Here is an 11,274-nt window from a genome sequence, read left to right on the forward strand (position 1 = left end):
CTAACCTGAAGCAAAATTGCAGTTGCCTATCCATCCCTGCTCAGACCACTGACTTACAATGTGATTATCCAAAAGGCAGCTTTTTGTTTTATTACGTATTTTCCTCAATTACATTTCCAATGCTATCCCAAAAGTCCCCCACACCCCCCCCCACTCCCCTACCCACCCATTCCCATTTTTTGGCCCTGGCGTTCCCCTGTACTGGGGCATATAAAGTTTGCCTGACCAATGGGCCTCTCTTTCCAGTGATGGCCGACTAGGCCATCTTTTGATACATATGCAGCTAGAGTCAAGAGCTCTGGGGTACTTTAATCTGCACTTTCATCCAGAGCCCAAAGATGGGCCCTCTCATACTCTTGCCTTTTTTACTTTTACAAAGTTGAATGCTTTATATTTTCTTAAACTCAATTAGATAAAGATATTTTCATGCAATGGTGTTGTGTACTTAGAACATATCTCCTCATTTCCCATCCTTGGCCAGTCCAGATTGTCTTTGTGGCCATCCACACCTTTCCATCCTCGGTGCCAACCCCTGGGATTCAAGTTTTTACAACCAGAAACACTCAGTGCTTGGGACAGCTGGTCTCTCTAGATCAGCTTATACACTGTACCTCACCTTACTTGAGGCCATAGCTCGAATCTAGGCAGAAAGTACTTGGGAGGTCACCAGCTCTGTTGCCTTAAATAGTGAGGATGTGAGAGCCACCAGAGACCCCTGTCTGCTGGCTCCGCAATTCCCTTGATTTTCAAGAGTGGTAAACAGGGCTGTAGACATGGCTGAGCAGTTAAGAGCACTGGCTGCTCTTTCAGAGAATCTAGGTTCAACTCCCAGAACCCACATGGCAGCTTACAAACGTAATTCCAGTGCCAGGAAATCTGGCATCCATGAGCAGGTATAAGGCATATGCTACAACTACATACATGCAGGCAGATACTCATATATATGAATAAAATTTTAAATTAAAGCATTAAAGATAAGGCAGGCGATGGCGGTGCATGCCTTTAGTCCCAGGGATCAGAAGGCAACAGCAGGCAAATCTCTGTGAGTTTGAAACAGCTTGGCCTACATAATGAGTTCCAAAACAGCCAAAACTACACAGAGAAATCCTGTCTCAAAGAGAAAACCAAACAACAACAACAACAACGTGATATGATACAAAGTCAGGGGTAAATTTGGATATAATCATAACCACCCTCACAGGCTGACCAAACATAACTATAATCCACAGAAATCTCAACAGCACAACAAGAAACTCAGTTATAATTCACAGCTGGAGTGTCATCCATCAATATTTACATCTCTATATATCATATTCCTCTATGTAGCCTAAGTTGATCTTTAGCTTGTAGTAAGTCCCCTTACCTCAGCCTCCTGGGTACCTGTGCAAGCATATACCACCACAGTTAGGTAGACTGGGAATTTTAAGGCCAAACTATCTTTATTCCTCCTTCCTTTACTCAGTGAAACATCAAACAAAAGAATGGATTCCCTCAAACTGGAGGCTTCCGGGCTGATTTCTGGCAAATCTGGAAGATAAGCTTTGATAATAAGAGACTATCTGGTGGGTGGGGAGGGTCTTCAAGAGCTGTGGGAAATAGCCAGGGTGTGAAGTGAATAGAGACATTGGAAGTTGAGAAAATGAAACTCAGGTGTACCAAGTTACCGACTCAGGATCAGTTAATGACTAAGAGCAGAAATGAAGTTAAGATGACCTGTTTCCCACAGGTCTCACATGTACCTCTCCTACGTGGCAGGTGTGATGCTCTCAGAAGAGTAACATCTGGAACCTATTGAACAAGCAGAATCATCTCAGTGCCCAGGTCCTGCCACTCTCGGGGGTGTGGTAACGAACCTCGAGATCCTCTGAACTTCTCCACATGTGAATGTCACAGGTAGCCCTTGTCATACAAACTACTCAACCTAAAACGGCCGTGCCTAGTGTGGCCCTCAGTAAGTGGAGGGGAGAGTGATGTCCCAGGCCTTGACCATTTTGCCCTCACCAGTAAAATAATTGAGGTTTGAAGAAAGTAGGAAAGTTAAAGGATTGTCTCTGCATGAGCAGAGAAAAATGTAGGTGACATCTGAGCAGAAATCTGAGGGACCAATGGAAGTGCCGCAGATAGGATGTGTGCCGTCATCTGAATGCTGGGCATCCAACAGCACCTAGAATCCGTGTGCAGTAACTGGCCTTTCCGGGGGAAGAGGATACATTCTCTTTTTTTTCATGCTATTTTTATTGATTATGTGGGAATTTCATATTGTGAACCCCGAACACACTTATTTCCCAGTGAAAGAAAACACTCTAAAGAGGCATTTATGCTCCTCTCTTTGGCTATCAAACTATTAAAACAATGACACCCCCCCCCCCAAGAAATTAAATCTTCTTTAAGAATCTTCTACTGGAGAAGAAAGGTCTGATAGGGGATGGTGTGTAAGCCAGAGGAAGATGGGGGATGGGGTGCCAGCCAAAGGAGAGGGGGTGGGGTGTCAGCCAAAGAAAAAACTTTTCTCCTGGAAGAAGATCTTCAGCTTGTCAGATGTCCTTCCAGGAGAAACTTGGATGAGTGGAAAGGGTTTATTCGACTTACACTTCCATGCTGCTGTTCATCACCAAAGGAAGTCAGGACTGGAACTCAAGCAGGTCAGGAAGCAGGAGGTGATGCAGAGGCCATGGAGGGATGTTCTTTACTGGCTTGCTTCCCCTGGCTTGCTCAGCCTGCTCTCTTATAGAACCCAAGACTACCAGCCCAGAGATGGTCCCACCCACAAGGGGTGTTTCCCCCTTGATCACTAATTGAGAAAATGCCTTACAGTTGGATCTCATGGAGGCATTTCCTCAACTGAAGCTCCTTTCTCTGTGATAACTCCAGCCGTGTCAAGTTGACACAAAACTAGCCAGTACAAGGAAGGTACAGTGGATCTCTTTATCCCTCTTTACATCATGGCCACTCTGAAAAACTGTCTTTGCTCTGCTTTTTCATAATTAGTATCATTTACTTGGACAGTTGGGGATGGGTGGCTGAACCTGGCTCGTTGGGCACAGGTTGAATCCACAAGCCTAGAAACACTACTAGAGAGTAGCTTGCTCTGCCCTATTGTGAGGCCCAGAAGTTCCTGAGCCTTTGAGTGCTTACTGCCACTTCCTGGAACCTGTTTTTAACAAGGACAGAAAAAAAAGAGCCTGTCTTGACAATCTTCACAAGGCCTGAACCTCTGGTCCAATCTGTGGTGTCTGCTTGCTTGCTTGCTTGTTTCTTTAATCAGCATGATTCCTTAAAACCTGTTCAATCCTGTGTACCAGCTTCCTCTCATCCAGCCAAGAGCTTCATATCATGATGATACCTGGCCTCTCCCAGTCCAATTGAACTCTAAGTCATTTCCAGTTAATGATACCTTACTCCCCCCCGCCCCCCCAATTCCAGGCCTGATGAATTGCCATCTTCCCATCCTGACCTCCCCTCACAGATCCTTTTCCATGACTATATATGGCCTTGTACTGTATCAGACCCAAGCTTCTTCAACCACAAAAGGACCCATATTTGGACTTTTTGTAGGACACTGATGCCTCTTCATGGATAGATTCTGTAGCTGTATATTCAATTAACTACAAAACAGAAACATTCCAAAGGCAAATAGGTAGATTTTGTTAAATGCTGCTCCCTAAACAATGTAGCATACACATCATTTAAGTTGTACTAGGTGTGGTGGTTTGAATGAACACGCTCCCCACAGGGTCAGATGTTTGGATACTTGGCCCCCCAGTTGGTAGATGTGGCCTTATTGGAGAAAGTTGAGGGCTGGTTTTGAGGTTTCACAAGTCTCTTGCCATTCCCAGTGTGCTCTCTGCTTGCTGCTTGTGCTTTGAGGTGTGAGCTCTCAGCCAGTTGCTCAATTCACCATGACCATGTCTGCCTGTTACTACATTTCTTCACTGTAACCACTGTAACTGTAATGGACACTTATCTCTCTGGAGCCATATGCCCCAAATAAACCCTTCCTTCTGTAAGTTGCCTTGGTTATGGTGTTTTATCACAGTAGACAAGTAACTAAGACACTAGATGTACAGAAAATCCTGAAATAAAGTAATGTGGGTCAATATGTTTGATTGGCATATGTGAGTTTAGTGTCTATGAAAATTCTGGAAACAATTCCAGTGGCTACTCATAATGAATGTATCTTCAAATACGATTCCAATAACTGATCCAAAATCCTCCAAAAGAATTGAAAACTGGTATTTCTCATTCATCTTAAATATTTGTTCTGTTTGTAGACCATGGTTGTGGTATGCACAAAATTTGATAGACTTTATAATTTTTGTGTGAGTAACATGTCTGTCAGGTACCAAAGAAACTCAGGACAAATGACCTTGTTGCCTAATTAGATACCAAATGTATGCCTGTTTCCTAGGTTCTCCTCTCGTTCTTCTCACCTTCTCTCCCCTGGGTCCTGTCACTCAAGGAGGCCCTGCCTCTGCCTTCCAGGAGCTGGGATTAAAGGCATGAGCCATCACAGCCTGGCAGCACACATCAGCTCACCCTGTTTTCTAAACCTCTCAGCCCAGGCTTTGCTTCCCCTCCAGCATTTTCTCTGCCCTACAAAAACCCACACTTCATCCACTCCCATGGCTTCCCTTGCCTCCTCTATTGACTTGCTAAATGGCCTCTTTGCCCTCTTGGCTCCTACTCTCTTGCTCACCCCTCCTCTCTTGACTCTCGTTCAATCTGGACATTTCCAGATGCCTCTGGCCAGTCTCTCCTTCATATCTGTAATAAAATCCTTATCCTCCGTCACACCTTGGGGCAGTGTGTCTTCATTTTCACTCAGTGTCCATATTGCATTACATATTTATGGGGTACAGCTCTAGATTTCCAAATGTAAACACAACATATATGACAGGGATATGTCCAGCTGTGGCCATCTCATCCTTTAATATGCCAGGAACTCAGCATGCCTGTCTTCTCCTTTTAGTATTATCACTAGCAGAGATGTCCAAGAACTTGATATCCAAATAGCACTTCAGAGATGAGTGTAAAAAAAGGAATTTAAGAGAGATGGCAGTGCATACATCTTTTAAGTTTATATAGGAGAATGTAGGGACTGCTAATTTTTTAAAAACTAAATGTATAGCTAACTTATCATTAGGTTAATTCATGTTTAAAAATCATCTGTCATTAGTAACAGGAAATATGCTGGGCTCAATTTTTTGAACTCCTGGTTTCCCAGTGCTTCCAGGACAGTGCTGTGCTTGCTGTTGAGACAAGGGTAGGAGGCCCAATTGACCTAAACAACCACAAAATCAAACAAATAAAAACCTACTGCTAAGTCAGACAAATTTCCAACAGAGAAATTACAAATGTCCAACTTTCTAGACAGCCTCAGGGCTTTCTGTCAGGATCTGGTTCCTTCAATTTCCATTTTATAATACTCAAATTATATATAACTTCAAAGTTTTCACATTGATTTTTAAGTCTATTTCAAATGAGGAGTCTTACAGTTTAAACAAGGACAAGAGTCAGGTGTGCTTTGGATACTGAATCTTCATGAACCGATGACTCTTCCTGTCCCTGGAGTCTGGGCTGCCTCTGTTTTATTTTATTTTATGTTATCACTGATTTGGCAGTGATGGAGGAAACCTGGGCCGTGTTGGGGCTGGGCGCATGTTCTTCCCACTGAGCTGCACCTCCAAACCTCCACTTTTGTCTTGACTTTACTATGATATTGAACTTATTTTCAGTGAGGTTCAAAACAGCCTAAATGAAGCTTGTTGCATTTTTCTGCTTATTATTTTCAGATTGCCTGTTTGGCAGCTATGGCTGACCAATCCTCACTGGTCATCAAGACATCCTTCTTACATGGGCTTGGTGTCTGATGTTTACAGGTAATGGTATCATCTCAAGGAATGATAAAGGACTTTACATTGTCCCTTTAACAGAGTTTGCTTTACAGAACAACAAAATACAAATACTTGCTTTTCATCTGTTGGCTTTGTGATATGAGGAACTTCCTACTAGCTGACCCTTTAGAGACCCATCCCCCAAAACAAAATTCCCCTGGATTCAGATCATTTTCATTAGCTAATTTTAAGTTTCTTCTCCCCACATTTCCCAGTCCCAATTCTGAATTTAACCAAAGTGAACTTTAATCAAATTTAACTCTTCAGAAAATGTCTTCCTAGCTTCATGGTCCATTGTAGACCTTCTTAGATTCAGAGGATATTTCAAAAATAACTTCCCATGTATATTTTGTCTTGAGATTTTTTTATATGATTACCCAAATATTTTCTTTAGAAGAGCTTGGATACCAATAAATAAACTTAACCCATTTCCTATGAAATGTAGATAGTCAGGCGGTAAAAGTACTGGTACAGTACACACCACATTTTCTTTAACTTATTTTGGAAAACCATTCAAAAAATATTACAGGGGGAAAATAAAATAATCCATAGTGTTGGTTTTTTTTTTTCATGCTGAAACACGTTCTATTTCCCCCTTTCGCTTCCTTTAAATCTAATTCCTGGTCCTATAGTTGGGTTCTCAGTGGTTTACATTGTTATCAGACGTGTCTTGGCCATTAGAACTTGCTCCTAGTTCAAATGAAGTATCAGGAAGTTATGCTTGACGTTGTCCTGAGAAAATGAGGCATGCCAACTTAAATTCCTCTGGGACCAGTTAAGGACGTTGGAAACGACTGGTTGGGAATGTTGTTTAATGACTACCACTAGGATACTTGCCTTACTTTTTAAAATCAAATACATGCAGCTATTAGACCCCACAGAAGATATAGAGGCTGACAGAGATAAAAGACACCAGGGTTGCTCTCTAGGCAACTGTACGTGTAAACAGGTAGATATACTGGTTTCCCTGCCGTTCAGTGTTTCTGTTAGCTGATGAGGAACTCAATCCTAGTCCTGAATGCAAGACACAGATCACAGGGACCATGTCTTTCTTCTCTCTTCTCTTCTCTTCTCTTCTCTTCTCTTCTCTTCTCTTCTCTTCTCTTCTCTTCTCTTCTCTTCTCTTCTCTGTCTCTCTCCTCATTTTGGAGTTTTGTTGTTACTGCTGTTGTTCTTGTTTGTATAGTTGCTTAGTTTTTCTTTTCTTTTCTTTTGTTTTTAAACAGGGTCTTGCTGTGCAACCTTAGAGGGCTTGTAACTCATTATGTTACCAGGTTGACCTCTAACTCAGAGTTCTGTGTCTTAGAGATCATTCCTTGAGGGTTCTCCATAGTCTCATCTTAGTGCAAACATCAGAAGTTATTTCTCCAATTACAGAAAACTTCTCTATATAACATGAGGGCAGCAAGGCCATAGGATAGTGAAGGAGACTTGGGGTGAATGACCCTACCATCTTAAAAGTCCCACAGATAGAATGCAGAGGGCTGAGAAAAGTTCTGGAGGTAGGAATTCATGTCTAGATCCTCCATCTTGCTAGATGTTTGAATTTTTCCACAGCACTTAATATTTCTAAACCTCAATTCTCTTGTTTATAAACCAGAACTAAAATTAGGGCCTTCCTCATCACCATTTTGTGATGCTTAAAATACTAAGCTGAGTAAATACAACAAAAACCTGGGCTCCCCAAATTATTACTTATATTGTTGAGTATAGTAAGATCTTGGAAAAGCAAGCTATGCCTTTAGGTGATTGACTATGGGTAAATGGTTGAAATCAAATAATGTTTCCTTTATCATTTATTAAAATCTATGACTTTGCAAGACTTTCCTTAACAGGAGAACATTAAATGATTTTTTGCATTTTTATTAGATATTTTCTTCATATACATTTCAAATGCTATCCCCAAGGCCCCTTATGCCCTCCCCCCGCCCTGCTCCCCAACCCACCCACTCCTGCTTCCTGGCCCTGGCTTTCCCCTGTACTGGGGCATATGATCTTCACAATACCAAGGGCCTCTCCTCCCATTGGTGGCCGACCAGGCCATCCTCTGCTACATATGCAACTAGAGACACAGTTCTGAGGTGTACTGGTTAGTTCATATTGTTGTTTCTCCTATAGGGTTGCAGACCCCTTTAGCTCCTTGGGTACTTTCTCTAGCTCCTTCATTGGGGGCCCTGTGTTCCACCCATTAGATGACTGTGAGCATCTACTTCTGTATTTGCCAGGCCCTGGCATAGACTCACATGAGAGGGCTATGTCAGGGTCCTGTCCCCAAAATTTGTTTGGAAGAAGGATGTGATAGCTAATTTTATTTTCAAATTAAGAAAGATCTGAGGTAATGAACCTTGAAAGAGTGTTGTCTTAGGACCTCTGGCTTTAGTATTGTAATGGATGATATTGGAAGCAATGAAATCATTTGTTTGAGATCTGTATTGGTGCAAAGCAGAGAGAAGGAAGCTGCTTCTGGGTTAGAGTCTGACACATTGACTTGAAAGCAAAGCTTTTGTTAAGTTGAACCAGAGAGCACTATTTAGCATAAGAAAGAGTTAACAGCTTATGGGTGTCCTAATTTTTTAAAGAGATTTGTTGGAAAACACTTGACAAATTTGCCTTTAAATGCAAAAATATTGTGACTGTCCTTTCTACAGATTCACCAGGGAACTTAGCCGATGGGAAGAAAGCTGTGGCTGTCAAAATAATAAGCAAACTACATTGTATAGCTACCAAGAGGAAAAGAGTCCGTTTTCTATTATTTTGCAGAGGGTTTTTTCATGACCTATTGTGAATGACTAAGGATGGCTTTCTTATGGGTAAGTTAACAACAGTGATTTGTTGAATATCTTTTCTAATGAATCTAAGACAATCTAAATTTTTATTCAGCCTGTGCAGTTCACATAGGATCCACAAAACAGCCAAACATTGTCACTTGTTTAAAAGAAAAACTAAATACATAAATAAATTAATTAATAACAACAATAAAGAAAATTCAGAACCACTGAATATTCATAGTCAAGGGCAATTATTCGCATTTGTAAGCTCTACATTCATCGTGAAGACCATCATAATAGCAAGTTCGTGTGGGCAGCTGTTTTCCATCTGTTTCTCACAAACTTCTGGAATGTTCACTTTCCAATACTGGTGAGTGCAAGACACATATTATTGTCCTTTTATATGTATTTTTTTTTAAACAGGCTGTGATGTAGACAGCACTCCTCTTAAACTTGCTATGTGGCAGAAGATGACATTGACCTTTGATTCTCCTGCCTCCACCTCCCAAGTATTGGGATTGCAGGTCTGCACTGCCAGTCTTCCAATAGGGTAGGCAAACACTCCACCAACTGAGCTCTAAGTCCCAACTCTCAGATTTCCATGCTCGGGGTGAGAAGAGCAGGTATGTCAAACTGCCAAGTCTGTTTTCCAAGGGCTCTGCTCTCAGCAGGTAAGTGTACTCAGAAGTGATTTCCAAAGCCATCCAATCTCAGGCAGTGAAGGCCCTGCTGTAGTGCTCAGAGTAGAATCTGCATGTGCTGTGAGGCAGGTATTCTACAAGTCCTGAAAACTGGTACATGACTTAGCTAATTTGCCCCAGTGGTAGCACCTTCCTGCCATTCCAGCACTTGGGAGGCAGAGCCAGGAGGATAAGGAGCTCAAGACATTAATGTAGAGAGACTTGCAGGTTACAGGGGATATTGCCTCAAACTCCCTCAAAACTCTCTCTCTCTCCCTTCTGCCCTTCCCACCTCTCTCTCTCTTCCTCCCTCCTTCCCTCTCCCCACACCTCCTCCCTCTTCCCTTCCTTTTCCCACCTCTTTGTGTCTCTGTTTCTGTCTCTCTCTGTCTCTCTCTGTCTCTCTCTTTCACACACACACACACACACACACACACACACACACACAGTGACTTACCATGAAAACCAATGCAAAGAACAGAACAGTGTCCATTCCCCAGACTGTTAGGACTTAGAATTGGTTTGAAGGCCTATGAAAAGGACAGTCCAGTCTCTGGTCTCAAATTTAAGATCTTCCTGTCTCCACTTCCCATGTGCTAGGATCACAGGCGTGTCCTGTTTGATTCCTGTTGCCCTGTATGTCCAGTTCTCTGTTTCCCTCAGCGAAATTGCTTGAATGGTTATTGGCTGGATCATCATTTTTTATTTTTCAACTCATGGGAAGCTCAGCTTCGTATTTTAAATCTTTCAGGCAAGTGTCAGGAAAGCTGTGAACTCTTTATTTTTGTATATGTGTCCCTGGATGAAAAGCTGCAAACCTTTTTAAATTTCTTAGCCATTAAGCAAGAAACTGGGGCATATTCTTGCCCTACATTTGTTGCCATATGACCCAGAGAAGGAAAAGCTGTAGATGTCTATTGCTTCAAAAACCATCTATATAACATTTGTCTCCCTGACATATCCCAAGCCGCTAAACTCATATATGAAAAGTGTACATGAAAGTAAGACAAGAAGATGAGGTCTCTTGGGGTCTGTCCCACTTTTTACAGTAAAGCATGGCCAGCCATAAGAAATGCCGCTTTGTCCAGTAATTATGAAACAACGCTAGCTCTCTTGTCCTTACCTGCCTAACAATGGCCACACATTTGAATCATTCTGTGAGCTTAAAGAAAAAAATACCACATACCTGAAAATATTTTGTGCATTTGAATTCACACTGGCTCCTTCAGTAATGTAATACTATCACAGTAAAAACATTATTGTAAGAAAATGTTTGCAGTTCTGAATTTTGTCCCTAAAAATAACTGTATATTGTTTTTAGAGAAAAGTGTGTGAGTTAATAGATTAAATCTTGAAGTTTATTAGTGTTCTACCCATGACTCAGAGATTACTCTTACATCTTCCTGGGGTATGCTTTTGCCTACTCTCCCTTCCCCTCCAAGAAGTTCCTACTGTGCATTCTAGACATCGAGTAAAGCCCATGGCTGTATCCAGGTTTCTACCTGCCCCTCGCGCACTGTGGCAATGGGATCTAGCAACTCACATGGGTTAGGCAAGTGCTCTAAGACTAGGTCAAACCCACGGGCCAAGTTTTCTGCTTTCATCCACATTACTAACGATGACTAAGAAATAAACATATTACAAAGCAAAGATGACAACTTGACCTTCCAGATTTAGAATAATTTCCATACTGCTTCCCCAGAACCATACCTGCAGATCAATATAACCAAATCTCAGGATCCTAGTTCTTAAATCTCATTATTATCTCTTACACATTTAATACTTTGCTTTAATGGGAACTAAATCCCAATGCCTCAACACCATTGTGATGGTTAATATAAGCTTGGACCAGGCACTATTAATAGGTGTGACCTTGTTGGAGTGGGTGTGTTACAGTGGAGATGGACTTAAATACCCACAACCTAGCTGCCT

This window comes from Mus musculus, chromosome 1, assembly GCF_000001635.26.
Source record: "Mus musculus strain C57BL/6J chromosome 1, GRCm38.p6 C57BL/6J".
Lineage (NCBI taxonomy): Eukaryota > Metazoa > Chordata > Mammalia > Rodentia > Muridae > Mus > Mus musculus.